The sequence below is a fragment of the Pelophylax lessonae genome, assembly GCF_965119305.1.
Source record: "Pelophylax lessonae genome assembly, chromosome: 2".
NCBI classification, from domain to species: domain Eukaryota; kingdom Metazoa; phylum Chordata; class Amphibia; order Anura; family Ranidae; genus Pelophylax; species Pelophylax lessonae.
The window spans coordinates 292,459,659-292,478,255 of record NC_138769.1 but is presented as its reverse complement, the minus strand read 5'-3'; positions in this window follow the sequence as shown (position 1 = coordinate 292,478,255).

The window sequence follows — 18,597 nt, the reverse complement described above, 5'->3', positions numbered from 1 at the left end:
TGCATTCAGAGATGGTATTATACATACCTTGGTAGTGACCAGTGGGTACTTGAGTTACTGTTGCCTTTCTATTATCTCAAACCAGTCTGCTTATTCTCCTCTGACATCAGCAAGGCATTTCAGTCCACACAACTGCCACTCACTGGATATTTTCTCTTTTTCTGACCATTCTCTGTAAATCCTAGAGATGGTGGTGTGTGACAATCCCAGTATATTAGCAGTTTTTAAAATATTCAGACCAGCCGGTCTGGCACCAACGACGATGCCACTTTTAAAGTCACTTAAACCCCCTTTCTTCCCAATTCTGATGCTCAGTTTGAACTTCAGCAAGTCGTCTTCACTATGTCTAGATGCCTAAATGCATTGAGTTGTTACCATGTGACTGGCTGAATAGCAATTTGCGTTACCAAGCAATTGAACAGCTGTACCTAATAAAGTGGCTTGTGAGTGTATGTCTATTTGTGATGTGTCAATGCCATATTCTGAGGAACACCAGTAAAGTGCGTAACCTATTTCTTTTGTCTGGACATTCCTTTCTTTGAATATAAAGGCTAAAGGCCTGGGATATCTTAGGAAGGACTCTGGCTAAAAGATGGGCACAATGTGGCGGAGTAGAGGGCTACAAGCTGGTGGATTGTTGTTCTATCCTAGAAGAAGAGAGCTGGGGAATTGTACCTGTTGGCCCCAACACCTAGCCAACAAGTTTATTATACACATGTAAATCGAATGTAATGCAGTTAGAGCAGACTTTCTTAGGGTTCCTTCAGAGGTTGCTTGGGCTTCTTTGAGCAGTGGTAGATTGGTCTCTTTACTGACCAACAATGCAATGGGTGCTGCACTGACCACCAATTTAAGTAGGGTCTTCTAAATCACCAAGTGGCTTGTCTTCTGCTGACCATAAATATAAAGAAGCACTATACTGATCAACAAAGTAAGGAACCAATACAATTTTTTTAAGCTTTATCATTTTTACTGAAGATTTCCATATAAGACATATACAAAACATTTAGGGACACAGTAGAAAAAAAAAAGTAGGACCTAATGTCCAGATATCGAACAAAATATTGACACCCAGTAATATGTGACATGTTATGTGAATAAAACCAGAAAAACCTTTTTAATCGCTTGGAGCCGGCACCTCTTGGCTTATGATCATATTACTGCTGTGATTGACTGTCACGGCGGTCACATGATCGGAAATCTACTTGCGATTGGGAGCTTTCTGTTAGCCGCCAGTAACTGTATGCCGATCAGCGCATGCGCACGCAGCCAATCGGCGTATTCTGACGGTGGGAGAGCCCCACTGCTAGAATATGACAGAGAAGGGAAAATGAAAATGAAAAACTATATCATGTATGGCCAGCTTTAGTAATTGCATTCACACTAATTTAAATAACCCTGTTAGTATGTGTTTTAAAAAAAAGGAAGAATAGGAAGAATAAAGAAAACAGTGAGATGTACGGTTTCCTTTTCCATTGTATAAAAGGACAGATATGTGCTTATAAAAAAAAGCCAGTATATGGGAATCAAAAATTAAAAGACTGGAGATTGAAGGGTTAATGCATGTACTCTCATGACTGATCATCAAGATTGAGGAGTTAAAGTAGAACTGAAGATAGCTTATTTTTTCCCCTATCTGTTTTTTTGCCCTGTGTTCAACTGGGTCTGGTATGAAGTCTAAGGGGAACCTCCATCAAAATGTAAAATGAAAACTGCTTGAGGTCCCCTCCCAAATCCATACCAGAACCTTTGCTGAGCATGCAGTCCTGTAGGTCAGGAAAGGAAAGGGGGGAAGGGCAAGCACTGATGGGGAGGGCACTGGCAGGCTCCCTGAGCCCTGATTGCCATCCCTGGTGGCCATGGTGGGCATCCCTGGGGTCATGGGTGGGCATCCCTGGTGGTTCTAGTGGCACCCCCCAAGGGTCTGCACTGGTAATCAATGCTCTGATTACCAGTGCAGATCCCCCCTGCCAGGAGAGCCGCAGATCGGCTCTCCTCTACTCGTGCCTGTCAGGCACGAACTGAGGAAAGCCGATCAACGGCACTTCCTATTTACTATGTTACCAGCTGTGATTGGACACAGCTGGTCACATGGTAAAGAGCCTACGTCAGTCAGAGTGACACACCACAGCACCGATCGCCACTCTGCGACCGTCATATGACGTTTGGTCAGGATAATGCAACCACTTTCCCGCCGTCATTTGCCTATAGGGCGGGCGGGAAGTGGTTAAACCCCCCTCCTGCCCAGGCCTATTTTCAACTTTCGCACTTTGAATGACAATTGGGCGGTCATGCTACACTGTACCCAAATGAAATTTTTAACATTTTTTTTAAACAAATAGAGCTTTCTTTTGGTGGTATTAAATCACTACTGGAGTTTTTATTTTTTGCTGAACAAACAAAAAAAGACCAAAAATTTTGAAAAAAAACAAACTGTTTTTATAGTTTATTATTATTATTTATTATTATAAATTTTGCAAACAGGTAATTTTTCTCCTTCATTGATGTGCGCTGATGAGGTGGCACTGATGGGCCCTGATAGGCACTGATAGGCTGCACTGATGGGCACTGATAGGCTGCAATGTTGGGCACTGATAGGCGGCACTGTTGGGCACTCATAGGCAGCACTCATGGGCACTGATAAGGTGGCACTGATGGGTGGCACCGATGGGCAATGATGGGCACTGGTAGATGGCGCTGAAGGGTACTAATAGGCAGCACTCTTGAGCACTGTTGGACACTAATAGGTGGCACTGATGGGTGGCACTGATGGGCAATGATAGGCACTGCTAGGTGACACATGTTGGGGCACTGATTGGCACTGATAGGTAGCACTGGTGAGCACTGATAGGTTGCACTGGTAGGTGGAGCTGGTGGACATTGGTGGGTACTGGTAGGTGGCATTAGTGGGCACTGGCAGATGGCAATGGTTGGCACTTGTAGGTGGCGCTGGTGGGCACTGGTAGGTGGCACTGGTGGGCACTGATGTGTGACACTGGTGGGCACTTGTGGGCATTGGTAGGTGGCACTGGTGGGTGGCACTGGTGGGCAAAATTTGCCCTCTCCTCTTCTGGACCGATGTCCCTCTGACAGCAGTCGGCGATCGTTTTCTTTTTCTCCTCACACTATAGTGTGAGGAGAAAAAAAACAGCTGATCGCCAGCTGCTGTTTACATCACATGATCAGCTGTCATTGGCTGACAGCTGATCACGTGGTAAGGGGGCGGGACCGCCCCCTTACTCCGATCTGTGATCAGGCGAGTATCATGCACTCACTGATCACAGAGCGAGCCGGGCTGCTCTGCAGGGAATGCGCAGGCCGCTCGTGCACGGGAGGACATCAATGTATGCCCTCCTGGAAATTTAGGTCAGCGCTGTAGCCGTCTTTCGGCTATAGTGCAGGCGGGGGTAGGTTAAAGGCCCGTACACATGTACCGATTGTCGGCCGTAAATATTCGGCCAACGTCCGATCGGCCGATTGTCGGCTTGTTAGTATGATGCTTCCGACAATCGACTGCGACTTTTCGGCCGAACAAAATCTGGTCTGCATGCTATAAAATTTTTGTTGGCCAACACCAGAACGGCCGATTGTTCGTCAGTCAGTACAGATTTCGGCAGATAAAAGCCAGATGAGCAAGACTGGGCATGCTCAGAGAAGAAAAAACACACGGAAAGCTAACCATCACATAACATCACTTCTGAAGTTGGTTGTTGTTGGCCGACAAAATTTGTGTGCAGTCTTGAGCACTTTTCAACCAACACGACAGCACTGGACAAAAGACGGCCGATCGTTCGGCCGACAATCGGTGTGTGTGTACGGGGCTTTAGGATGCAGCGGCTGGCTTTCTAAGCCTGCTTCTTAACAACCAGCTATTCTTCACACATACTGTAATTCGAATTGTTCAACCATTTTTCGACTAATCAGAATTCGAATCGTTATGAAGATTGGAATTTGTTAGTAAATTAATAAACTAAACAAAATTAAATGAAAATAATTCTGAAACAATTTAAGGAAACTAAATTACTAATATTAAGAATCTATCCGAAATGAAACTATTTTTTTCATTCTGCATGTCTAGTTTATTTTCAGTGCTCCAACTCAACGCACCTACAAGCACATGCGTTGCAGAGCATCATGACACATGGTAACATACTACGTGCATCCTGGTACACTGTGCTAGACACAAATGCTCTATGTCATTTTTTTTTGTATGTTCTGATGGGTTGATAACTCATTTTTTTCAATTGGCTACCTTAACACAATGCATGTTAACTTGCAATTTATCGCAGCAGAACAGCAAAGTGTAATTGACACCTTCAAATTCTTGATTTTCAACAGGAGCTTCCTACATTCTATTCAATCCTTCTATCTATGTGAAACCTGCCAAATGTGACTTACTTGATCCTCTTTGTAGTTTGATCTTCAGTCATCCATTTAATCTGATCAGTCCATTTTTGATGGGCAATACATAATGGCTTGTAGTCTGGCATCCTTGTATCAATGTAATGTGTCTCTGGTATTGCTGGCTTAATTGCTCAGTTGAAATCTTCTCCCTCTGACCCCCTTCTCCCTCAACCACCTTAATATTCCCTGTGCATTGGGGGTTAACAACCATGGGACCTGTCATATGCATTTATCAAGAGTGCTGTGTCATTGTTCATTCAATTTCTTAACTTTGGAGTTTTGTGTCAGTAAATAGTAGCTAATACACCGTATCACTGTGAAAAGCAAGTACCAAGGCGAGAACAATTATCCTTTGTCTCTTTTTGTATACGTTCTTTCCCAACATTTAAATCATATAGATTTCCAAACTGGGTTCTAAGATTCCCTGTAATTATTATGCCTTTTTAAAAGCTTCTCTGTAGCACGCTATAGAAAAGTTAATTTTCCTTTGGTGGCTTATCATCTGTTGGCGTATGTACATTAATGATACTAATTTTATAAAGCGTACTTCCTATTCTGGTTACATATCCATGAAGAAACAAGGATGAATCTGATGTCTTTCTGATGAGTCACTCCCTCAGTTTTCTTATCAAACCATTCCTTTCTATTCTTTTACTTCTCCTTCCTAATAATGCAGTTGCTGCCTGTTATAAAATACCCCCAATCACCATGTCATTAGCAAGCAAAAGCAAGTACCGCTTTTGTCTCCTTATATATACTTTCTTTCCCAACATTTTGCTAATATAGACTTCCAACCTGGGCTTTCAGATCCCCTATTATTTAGAATATAGCTTGCTATATTCTATACTGATACTTTATTAGTTAGTTTTCCTCATAGTCCTGGTTTTAAGTTGGAGTATGTACATTAATGATACTCATCCCTTACATAGTTTGTAGTTATAAGGTTGAGTTGAGGTGTGTGTGTGTATATGTGTGATTTTTATTCTCTAACAATTCCCATAGCCCTCTATTAATTCTGCTTTCTGAAAAATATGTCTAAATGTTTTTTGAAGTTGTCAACACTCTCAGCTAGTACTACTTCCTAGGGGAGGGAGTTCAACATTTCTACTGCTTCAACAGCAAAGAACATGTATGTATGTTCTTTCTTACATGCAGGGCCGGATTAAGAGCATCATGGGCTTGGTGCTGAGGATTTTGAAGGGCCTTAAGGGCTGTGCCTTGGCATGCACCCAGAGGAGGAAGGGTGCAGCCATGCATGCCTAATTCAACATGGGATGCTGTCTCTGAAGCCCATAAACACATCCATGCATCGGCAACTGTCCCTCCTTGTCCGGCCTTCGTGCTGTGTGGGGAGGTTCTGAGGGAGCTGCCTGGGGAAGCGAGCATAGAAGCCAGACTTCTGTGTTTACAAGTGACAGAAGAGCGGTAACAGTAAATATGGCCAACCCGGGGCCTATATAAAGGTAGGGGCCTGGAGCTGCAGCTCCAATAGCCCCTACGTTAATCTGGCCCTGCTTACATGTATGTCAAGAGTGATTTGATTTGAGTGAATATGGAGCATGACATTCCTAATAGGGCAGGGGAAGAGGTGGAATCCTTATGGCTGAAGCTTCAAGGGGAAAAAACAAATGGAAAATTAATAGCGGGTGTATGCTACAGGCCCACTAATCTGAAGGATGAAGAGGAGACCGATCTCCTCTCACAGACAGAAATAGCGGCAAGGCCGGGCAATGTCATTATCATGGGGTACGTCAATTATCCAGATATTGGCTGGTCAGATAAAACTGATAACTCATCTAAGGCTTGCCATTTCTTGCAGGACACAGTTATGTGTCAGTTTGTGGATGCCCCATCTAGAAATAAGGCTCTGCTCGACCTACTAATTACAAACTACACAGAGCTGTTTGGTAAGAGTAACTTAGGAAACCGTGTTTACCGGGTAATTACGTTCACCGTAAACCATAGGAAAAGGAGACACAAGGGTAGGAAAAGAACTTTAAAATTTTAATAGAGCAAAGGTTACCAAACTGGACTCCATACTTCACGACATCAAATGGGAGGATATTCTAGACACAAATACCACAAGGAAAAGTAGGAGTGCTTTAAGAACATATTAATTAATAGTATCAGCCAGTGTATTCCAGTGGACAACAAATATAGAAGAACTAAAGTCAAACTAAATTAGAGTAAAGAAAAAAGGCATTTCAAAAACAAAAAACCCAAATGGGTCACCGTCAGTATTCCAACACTACAAGGAATGCAATAAGAAAATGTAAGAGAGCAATCAGGGCAGCAAAAACTGACCTTGAGAAACAAGTAGCAGAGGACAGTAAAAAAAAAATCCCAATATTTTTTAAAAATATATTTACTTTATCATACATCGCGGGACACAGATCAGCCATATTCATTACTATATGGGTTATATGCCACCTATAGGTGAATGGACACTGGCAACCAATCAGATAGGAAGTCCCCCCATATAACCCCTCCCATGCAGGAAGTACCTCAGTTTTTTTGCCAGTGTCTAAAGATGATGGTCACGGGGGAGAAGCTCTCCACATTTTTATGTTTTTTTTCAAAGAAGAAGAAAGAAGATTATGCTACAAACCCAGATCAAAGATATCTGAATCTAGCAATCAGATCCATCCAAAAAAGTCAAAGACTAAAAGGAGAAAGGAGATACAAGGTTTTGCCTGTAATGTTGTTCTTTTTAGGCACTGGACCCTGAGATCCGGACCCTTGGTAAAACCAAACCCCAAAGGCACTCTACAGGTCCAAGGGAGTGGCCCCTCAAAACAAGGGGACCCAGTCCTTGAAGGTCTGCAAGTGACAGAAACTCACCGTGATGGGTGAAGATTGGGTTCTTGTTACAAGACAGAATCCTGAGGTGGGACTGGTAAGTCCACTTTAAAAATATTTGTAAAAATATTTTGATGCACTGTTCCCTTTTGGGATAACATATACCAAGAGTAATGTTGGGTCTCTACAAGAGACAGTACTTGTATTAGCTATGTGAAAGCACACCTTTTTGTTTAAACATATTTTGCTTTGTCCCTGTGCAAAACAGTAGGTGTATCAGCTGTGTCAAACACACCTTGTTTATTTAAACACATTGCTCTCACCCTATGTTGTTCACCTGAATCAGTAGATGTATCAGCTGTGATAAAGCGCACCTTGCTTGCTTAATCTGCTCTCACCCCTTGTTTGGCAGGCAGGTTTTCGCCTTGGAGCGAAAGCGCCCGCGTATTCGTCTCTTCGGAAAGCTCCAGATCAGGCAGCGCCTCCAGTGGTGTGTCTGTGGCGAAGGGCATGTCATGACGCGATTGGCATGCACGTGGATTCAGTTGTGCATGTAGGACGCCGCACATGTGCAGTACAAGTGCAAACTGTGTGATTTCTTAAAGAAGCGTCAGAGGCTGGAGGGGATGCAGAGCAGCAGCAGCTGGGTGCGTGAGTCACTGTGGGTGCATGTTTACAGGCACAGACAGTTTCTGTTACTGTGGGATAATCAGTGCTGTGTGTAATAAGCTGTATAGCTTGGCACAAGCCTTGAGTACACTAAAGCTAGTTCCTCAAGCTTGTCTTGCCTAAGAGGAGTCGGTGGGGGGGGGGGGGACTATGGTGCTGCTGTTAGGACTAGAAGGTCCTAGCCAAGCCTCCTCTGTGTTTACCTCCCCTGAAGGGCCAGAGGCGACTAGCCAATCTGAGCCATTGCAGTTGTCAGGCATAGTAGCTACATCCAGTTCTTCTGTCGCAGCCTACGTCACTAAGGACGATTCGGCATCGGCTTTGGCCAGCCTTGAGGGTAAGATTGCTGGCATGATTGCAGCATCGCAAGGAGGGAGGAAACATGATAGATCCCCCTCACCTGAGCCACCCCCTGATTTAGTTCAGGATTGGGCAGAGGATGTGGAAGAAGTAGCTGTAAATGACCTTGTAGAAGGTCAAGCTGAGGTTTCCACTTCTGGGGAGTCAGGATCTGAGGAGTCATTCTCGGTCTCTCAGTCCCAGAGATTGTTAATTCAGTCTCTCACTGAAAAGGTTCGGGCTGGATACAAATTACTTCCCGAAGAGATGTCTGAAGTCTCTTTTTCCTTTCTAGATTCATTGCGCCCTTCTCAAAGTCCTCAGGTTTCTCCCTTACATCCGCTCTTGGAGCATGTAATGTATACTGATTGGGATAATCCTGATAGGATTTTTGTTCTTCCCAAAAGGTTTTCTTTATTGTATCCTATGGAGGAAAAGTTCACAAGAAAATGGAGTATACCTACTGTGGGTGCTCCCATTTCTTCAGTTAACAGAAGTTTAACTTAACTTTTACATGCCCAGGTTTTTAAAGATCCAGCTGATAAGAAGTTGTAATCTTTGCTAAAAGCCTCCTTTGCTGTTGCAGGGTCTGCATTACAACCAGCAATGACAGCTATAGGAGTTTGTCAGTCTTTAAAAGACCGAGTTTCCAGGGTGGTTCCTTCTCAAGGGGAGTCTGTGGAAGATTTGGCAGATCTACCTAGAACTTGATGCATCGCAGTAGATGCTTTTAAAGACTCCATACAACAAATGTCACGGGTTGCTCTTTTGCCAGTTCAAAAGTGCAGAATCCTGTGGCTAAAAAGCTGGTTTGCGGAATGACCGTGAAAAAAGTTGCTGGCTGGTTTTCCCTTTCATGGAGAACGCCTATTTGGAGATGATCTGGATAAATATATGTAGCTCACATGGGCTGGAGAGAGTACCGGTACTAATGGCAGACCCACATCAGGCCACAGGCCTGGAAACCTTGCTACATATATCCAAAAATTTTCAAGGGGGGGGGGGGGGGTGTTAAAAGGAAAAGCAAAAGTCCTCCTTTTAAGATTCCCAGCACTCAGATTCCCAGTGCTTCTAATCCCAGGCAGTTGCGATGGCCTCAGTCATCTGGATCTAGAACCAAGCCTTCAGGGCAAGGGCAGAAGAAACCCTGGGCCCAGAGACCTACCACTAGGGATGATCGAACGGTTCGGGTCCACCATCGGCTCGGCCCGAACATTGGGTGTTCGAGGTTCGGCCGAATTTAGAACTTTTTGCCCAAAAAGTTCGGAATTCGGCAACCAGAACCGCCCAAAATGCAATGCTTCAGGAAATGGGCTTTAAAAGCCCGTGATTGGACCAGAACCATTAGCAAAAGCCAATTGAGGGGGCAGAAGAATGCTAGGAATGTGATTGGAGTGACTAGGGGGTCCCTAGACCAATCATTAGTGAATACGCCCCCCAGTATATAAGATCGCCCCCGCCATATTCCCAGCATTGTTATACTGGACATGGAAGAGAGTGGAAGCAGTTCTGTTAATTTTACTTTAAAAGTGTCATTTAGCTATTTTTAGTGTGAGGAAAGGGATATCTAGTGTAGTTAGAGTGCTCCTTTACACTTAAGTTAGCTTCAAAAATTTAGTTTCTGTAGGGAAAGTGTTAAGTGTCAGGGGACCGTAGTGTAGTGTAGGGTTAACTGACAGTGACTGCTATGGAAGGGTGACAAAACCCTTCCATAGCAGGGTGACCGCTATAGAGAAATGATCATTTCTCTGCTTCGGGACAGGAATGTGGCTTCTCACCAGCAAGCATTTTTTAATGCTGCAGGGGCTGCCACTGCCAGTGCTTTTTTGAGGACATGTTTGATGTCAGACATGACATCTGAATATGTGTATAGGGGGTATATATAGACATATATGTCTGAATATATACCCCTAGACATATATAGGTGTGATAGTAGCAGAAATAAATGCTTGCGCTAATGAAATCATTTACAGTAATATATTTCTGCTACTATCACACCTATATATGTCTAGGGGTATATATTCAGACATATATGCCTATATATACCCCCTATACACATGTTCAGATGTTTTGCCTGCCTCAAAAGAACCCCAAAAAATGCCAAAAAAACGCTAGTGTCAAAAAAAAAAATGCCCAGGTGTGTTTTTGCTGGCATTTTTTGGGGGGTTTTGGAGGCAGGCAAAACATCAGAACTTGTGCACAGTACCACTATACACAAGTTCAGATGTTTTGCCTGCCTCAAAAGAACCCCAAAAAATGCCAAAAAAAAGCTAGCGTCAAAAAAAAAATGCCCAGGTGTGTTTTTGCTGGCATTTTTTGGGGGGTTTTGGAGGCAGGCAAAACATCAGAACTTGTGCACAGTACCACTATACACAAGTTCAGATGTTTTGCCTGCCTCAAAAGAACCCCAAAAAATGCCAAAAAAAACGCTAGCGTCAAAAAAAAAATGCCCAGGTGTGTTTTTGCTGGCATTTTTTGGGGGGTTTTGGAGGCAGGCAAAACATCAGAACTTGTGCACAGTACCACTATACACAAGTTCAGATGTTTTTCCTGACTGCAAAGAACCCAAAAAAATGCCTGCTATTAAACCGGCAAGGTGTTACAGCAGAGAAGCCATATTCCTGTGCTTAAAGTTTTCTAATACAAACGATCTTTTTTTTTATGGTTCTGGACATGCTACAGAGCTGAAACTTCACAGGTACACCTTTTAGACCCCCCAGACACAAAATCACACAAAAAAAAGTTCTTAAAAATTGTCATTTTTGATAAAAAAGCCAATTATTGAAAAATTAAAAAAAAAAAAAAAAAAAGAGATTTTTTGATTTTTACTTTGGATTTAGTATCTGGGGGGTCTAAAAAGTGTACATGTGAAGTTTCAGCTCTGTAGCATGTCCAGAACCCCCCAAAAATTAGCATTTTCTTATAATTTTTATTAGAACAGGAATACGGCTTCTCTACGGCGCTTTTTCTTGCATTTATCGGGCATTTTTGGAGGCAGGCATGACTTTTTTTGGATTTAGTGTCTGGGGGGTCTAAAAAGTGTACCTGTGAAGTTTCAGCTCTGTAGCATGTCCAGAACCAGAAAAAAAGATAATTTTTCAGTAGAGCAGGGATGGTGGGACCCCTCTTTTACACTTATATGATCTTTTTTTGGGGTTCTGGACATGCTACAGAGCTGAAACTTCACAGGTACACCTTTTAGACCCCCCAGACACAAAATCACACAAAAAAAGTTCTTAAAAATTGTCATTTTTGATAAAAAAGCCAATTATTGAAAAATTAAAAAAAAAAAAAAAGAGATTTTTTGATTTTTACTTTGGATTTAGTATCTGGGGGGTCTAAAAGGTGTGCATGTGAAGTTTCAGGTCTGTAGCATGTCCAGAACCAGAAAAAAAAAGATCGTTTGTATTAGAAAACTTTAAGCACAGGAATATGGCTTCTCTGCTGTAACACCTTGCCGGTTTAATAGCAGGCATTTTTTTGGGTTCTTTGCAGTCAGGAAAAACATCTGAACTTGTGTATAGTGGTACTGTGCACAAGTTCTGATGTTTTGCCTGCCTCCAAAATCCCCAAAAAATGCCAGCAAAAACACACCTGGGCATTTTTTTTTTGACGCTAGCGTTTTTTTTGGCATTTTTTGGGGTTCTTTTGAGGCAGGCAAAACATCTGAACATGTGTATAGGGTGTATATATAGGCATATATGTCTGAATATATACCCCGAGACATATATAGGTGTGATAGTAGCAGAAATATATTACTGTAAATGATTTCATTAGCGCAAGCATTTATTTCTGCTACTATCACACCTATATATGTCTAGGGGTATATATTCAGACATATATGTCTATATATCCCCCCTATACACATGTTCAGATGTTTTGCCTGCCTCAAAAGAACCCCAAAAAATGCCAAAAAAAAACGCTAGCGTCAAAAAAAAAAATGCCCAGGTGTGTTTTTGCTGGCATTTTTTGGGGAATTTTGGAGGCAGGCAAAACATCAGAACTTGTGCACAGTACTACTATACACAAGTTCAGATGTTTTTCCTGACTGCAAAGAACCCAAAAAAATGCCTGCTATTAAACCGGCAAGGTGTTACAGCAGAGAAGCCATATTCCTGTGCTTAAAGTTTTCTAATACAAACGATCTTTTTTTTTCTGGTTCTGGACATGCTACAGACCTGAAACTTCACATGCACACCTTTTAGACCCCCCAGATACTAAATCCAAAGTAAAAATCAAAAAATCTCTTTTTTTTTTTTTTTTTTTTAATTTTTCAATAATTGGCTTTTTTATCAAAAATGACAATTTTTAAGAACTTTTTTTGTGTGATTTTGTGTCTGGGGGGTCTAAAAGGTGTACCTGTGAAGTTTCAGCTCTGTAGCATGTCCAGAACCCCAAAAAAAGATCATATAAGTGTAAAAGAGGGGTCCCACCATCCCTGCTCTACTGAAAAATTATCTTTTTTTCTGGTTCTGGACATGCTACAGAGCTGAAACTTCACAGGTACACTTTTTAGACCCCCCAGACACTAAATCCAAAAAAAGTCATGCCTGCCTCCAAAAATGCCCGATAAATGCAAGAAAAAGCGCCGTAGAGAAGCCGTATTCCTGTTCTAATAAAAATTATAAGAAAATGCTAATTTTTGGGGGGTTCTGGACATGCTACAGACCTGAAACTTCACATGCACACCTTTTAGACCCCCCCAGATACTAAATCCAAAGTAAAAATCAAAAAATCTCTTTTTTTTTTTTTTTTTTAATTTTTCAATAATTGGCTTTTTTATCAAAAATGACAATTTTTAAGAACTTTTTTTGTGTGATTTTGTGTCTGGGGGGTCTAAAAGGTGTACCTGTGAAGTTTCAGCTCTGTAGCATGTCCAGAACCAGAAAAAAAGATCATATAGGTGTTAAAGTTAAAGGAGGCTCCCGAACCACATCCCTGTTCTACTGAAAAATTATCTTTTTTTTTTCATGGTTCTGGACATGCTACAGAGCTGAAACTTCACATGCACACCTTTTAGACCCCCCAGATACTAAATCCAAAGTAAAAATCAAAAAAATCTCTTTTTTTTTTTTTTTTAATTTTTCAATAATTGGCTTTTTTTATCAAAAATGACAATTTTTAAGAACTTTTTTTTGTGTGATTAATAGTCCCTGGGGCATGACCCAGAACCCTAGGCACTTTTTAGGGGCATTTATTGGGTTTTAGGGCTTAAAAATGGTGTTTTTTGATTACAGAAGTTCGGGTCCCATTGATTTCAATGGGGTTCTGAAATCCGAACCGAACTTTCGTGAAGTTCGGGTGTTCTGGTCGAACCGAACTTTTCAAAAGTTCGATCATCCCTACCTACCACGTCTAGCTCTAAACCTACCTTGTGAAGGGGCACCCCCACTCAGTCGGGTGGGGGAAGGCTGCTATGGTTCTCGGAGGTCTGGGTAGAAATAACTCAAAACAACTGGGTTATTTCCACTATCTCGCTATCATTTAGGATCCCAAAGAGTGTTTACAGAGGTTCTAGAGGACGAAAGATTCAGGGTTTTTTACTCAAACCTTTTCATAGTCCCCCAAGCCAAACGGAGACGTGAGACCAATTCTGGATCTCAAAGCTCTGAACCTCTAAACATTTGTACTTTCTGAATGGAGTCAATTCGCTCAGTCATGGCCTCCCTGCAGGGAGAGGAATTTCTAGCATCCATGGTGTGCATCGCTGTCCAGGGTGCACCATCACTGCTGCATATCAGCAGTGCCAATAGCCATATCGATAGAGTCATCTGTGTGCAGAGCAGAGAGTGAACAAATCGCTGTGTGTGTGACCAGATGGTAAATGGCAATATCACTAGAGCTGGTGAGCTGCTGTTGTGGGGATTTACTATCTGCTGCTAGAGAAAGAGACTAAGCCCTTTAGGAACTGACTAGACATGAGTGATTTGTTTAATTACAAATCGAAATTCAGATGAAATTTGCATGAATCTGAGATTCCGCAATCTCCGAATCACAGTAGTAGTGAATTTCAATGAATCTGAAATAAATTATAGCAAAAACAACTAATTCCTTCATATTCAATCCTTTCATTTGGATGGAATGATGCAATACTTTATGTTATTTTGGTTGCTTCTGACATAGCAAATGGTCTAAATCGATTCAGATCCATTATTTTTTATTCTAGTAAGCATAGCATGAAGATTCTAATAAGATTCTTTTTGTATTGGGGTTGAACTTGAGAGATATTTTCTGGTTATACATGAATGATGAATATCTGCAGAGGAGTCTATTTGGGTCCAGGTACATCCAGAGGAAGACCATCCCAGTGAGATCCAGAGGGACATAGTTACAGGGAATTGAGGCTCTGTAGTGGGGCCATTGCTTGGAGGTGAGCAAGCATTCCAGCCACAGGTGGTGGTCACTGAAGTCACTGGATTATAGAACTGTAGAACACAATTGATTATTGCACCGTGGTAGATTTTTGTGTATATTTATTTGCACTATGCACAGTTGATGTGATTTTTTAATATCGATTTAAAGTTACAGGTGGACACCTTTTGATAAGTGCTGGCAGCAATCACAAATATCTATATAATTTTGCATGTATATATTGTTTTGCTCTGAGTTTTTGACCTTTTTAAGCAGTTGTGATTAGGTGTGCGTACTGAGTTGATCACGCAGTTACGCAGTTGGTATTAAATTGTAATAATTTTGAGCACTGATTTTCTACTCTAAGTTTTATTTATTTTTGCACTGATTATACACATTGGGTATTTTCAGTCGGTTACCAGCTCTTTAGTAGGGACGGGCTGCACCTTAATGGGAAGGGTGCAGCTCTGTTGGGAAAAAAGGTGGCCAAAAAGTTGGAGGGGCTTTTAAACTAGGTGGGGGGGGGGGGGATTCAGAAGAAGCGATAGGCGGCAGTGATCAAAGGACAGGTGGTAATAGTGGAGGCACTAGTGATAATATATCCATAACATCTAATCCCCTATGTGAATGAGTTTACAAATCAAAAACAAAGCCTGATAAAACATAGGGAGAAAATAATATGCATCCGTACAATACTGAGAGGTATTTACACAAATGCCAGGAGCCTAGTTAACAAAATGGAGGAACTGGAGCTGCTATTACACCAGGAGTATTTAGACTTTGTGGTTTGAAATTTGGTTTGACAGCTCACACGACTGGCTGGCAAATATCCAGGGGTATTCCTTGTATTGGAGGACAGGGAGGGTAGAAGAGGGGGGTGTCTATATATCAAGAATGATTTACGGGTGGAAGAGAGGAGTGACACTGTAAACTGGGCAAGGGGGGAGATGGAATCCGTCTGGATGGAACTACAAAGAGAGGAAGTACGTGGAACGTTAATAGTGGGGGTATGCTACAGGCACAGCAACCTGAAGGAGGAGGAGCTTGACCTCCTATCACAGTTAGAAATAGCAGCGAGGCAGGGAAATATCATCATAATGGGGGACTTCAACTATCCCGATAATGACTGAGCAGAAGGGACAGCTCATTCATCAAAGGCCCATCATTTCTTAAATGTCTTACAGGACAACTTCATGTCCCAATTGGTGGTTTCCCAGACTAGAAAGAATGCATTACTAGATCTATTAATTTTAAATTTGATCACAGATGTGGAAATACGGGACAACTTGGAATCTAACGATCACAGGATGATCAAATGTAGCGAAAATCTTTGGAAAAGGAGACACGAGGGAAGTACAAGAGTACTAAATTTTATACGAGTAAACTTTTCTGAACTGCGCTCAATACTACAAGACATCATTTGGGACCAAATCCTAAAAACATTGAACACAGAGGAAAAATGGGAATGCTTTAAGAACATGTTAAACAAAGGTATTACACAGTACATTCCGACGGCAATACATATAAAAGGTCAAAGTCTAAACCTGGGTGGCTAAACCAAAACAAAAAGAGTCTTATTAAAAGAGAAAAAAAATGACCTTTAAAAAATATAAAGGGGATAGGTCATTGTCAGCATTTCAACACTTTAGGGAATGCAATAGGAAGAGTAAAAAAAGCAATCAGGGCAGCTAAAGAAGGCTATTAGAGACACATAGCAGAGTAGAGTAAAAAAAAAATCCCAAGAAATTTGTTTAGATATATTAACAGTAAAAAAGCAAGGTCAGAGCACATTGCCCACATAAAAGGCAATGAAGGGAGGATGGTTCCAGATGACACGGAGAAGGCAACTGTACTAACTGCTTTCTTCTCCTCAGTTTTTACACAGGAAAAGGAGGGATATACCGACCAGTGGCGACCTGTCTATAGGGGGCGCAGGGGGCCGCCCCCCCCAATCTGTGGCCGCAGAAAAAAAAGATTAACAAAAAAAAATTCAATTTTTCAGCCCACTAGGGGCGCCGGACTAGTGGTGGGTATGGGGGGGCGGTGGGGTGTAGAGGCGCCGATTGGCGTCCTTCTGGGGGTCATCGGGGCGCAGAGCAATGCGCCCCGACACTCCAAACTTTTGTGATGTCCTGGCTGTGATTGGTCCAGACTCCAGCCTGGACCAATCACACAGGAGGACATGATTCCCGGGACCTGGTGACGTGACACGTGGGGGCGGTGTGTGCGCCAGTCCCGCCCGCCCGCCAGCAGAGAGGAGAGCCGCGCGCACGTGAGGAGAATCGGAAGTCAGAGAGTCCGCAACTCCGCATCCCATCCGCATCCGAGAGTGAGTAGTCCCGCCGCCGCCCCGGGGCCCGACTCAGAGCAGCAGTGCACGCAGGTCACTGTCCGTGAGTGAGCCGACTAACTGAGGTAAGTTCAAGCGATGCCTCAGGGGGGGGGGCTGGCCCACACACTGTCACTGACACAGTACTGTCTGCTTTGAAGGGGGCACGCACGCACGCTGATCTCTGCATTGGGGGCATGTATGCTGGTCACTACATTGGGGGATCGCACGCTGATCTCTGCATTGGGGGAATGTATGCTGGTCACTACATTGGGGGCATGCACGCTGATCTCTGCATTGGGGGCATGTATGCTGGTCACTACATTAGGGGCACGCACGCTGATCTCTGCATTGGGGGAATGTATGCTGGTCACTACATTGGGGGCATGCACGCTGATCTCTGCATTGGGGGCATGCATGCTGGTCACTACATTGGGGGCACGCACGCTGATCTCTGCATTGGGGGCATGTATGCTGGTCACTACATTGGGGGCATGTATGCTGGTCACTATATTGGGGGCATGTATGCTGGTCACTACATTGGGGGCATGTATGCTGGTCACTACATTGGGGGCATGTATGCTGGTCACTGCATTGGGGGCATGTATGATGATATCTGCATTGGGGGCATGTATGCTGGTCACTACATTAAAAGGGGGCATGTATACTGGTCACTACATTGAAAGGGGGCATGTACACTGGTCACTACATTGAAAGGGGGCATGTATACTGGTCACTACATTGAAAGGGGGCATGTATACTGGTCACTATATTGAAAGGGGGCATGTATAGTGGTCACTACATTGAAAGGGGGCATGTATACTGGTCACTACATTGAAAGGGGGCATGTATACTGGTCACTACATTGAAAGGGGGCATGTATACTGGTCACTGCATTGAAAGAGGGCATGTATACTGGTCACTACATTGAAGAGGGCATGTACGTTGGTCACTACATTGAAGGGGGCATGTACGCTGGTCACTGCATTGAAAGGGGGCATGTATACTGGTCACTACATTGAAAGGGGGCATGTATACTGGTCACTACATTGAAGGGGGCATGTACGCTGGTGACTGCATTGAAAGGGGGCATGTACTCTGGTCACTGCATTGAAAGAGGGCATGTACGCTGGTGACTGCATTGAAAGGGGGCCTGTACTGTGGGGTTTGTGTTAGGGGGCCTGCACTGTGGGATTAGTGCTAGGGGATCTGTACTGTGGGGTTTGTGCTAGGGGGCCTGTACTGTGGGATTAGTGCTAGGGGGTCTGTACTGTGGGGTTTGTGCTAGGGGGCCTGTACTGTGGGATTAGTGCTAGGGGGTCTGTACTGTGGGGTTTGTGCTAGGGGGCCTGTACTGTGGGATTAGTGCTAGGGGGTCTGTACTGTGGGGTTTGTGCTATGGGGCCTGTACAGAGGTGTTTGTGCTAGGGGGTCTGTACTGTGGGATTAGTGCTAAGGGGCCTGTACTGTGGGGTTTGTGCTAGGGGGCCTGCACTGTGGGGTTTGTGCTAGGGGGTCTGTACTGTGGTATTAGTGCTAAGGGGCCTGTACTGTTGGGTTTGTGCTAGGGGGCCTGCACTGTCGGATTGGTGCTAGGGGGTCTGTACTGTAGGGTTTGTGCAAGGGGGCCTGTACTGTGGGGTTTGTGCTAGGGGGTCTGTACTGTGGGATTAGTGCTAGGGGGCCTGTACTGTGGGGTTTGTGCT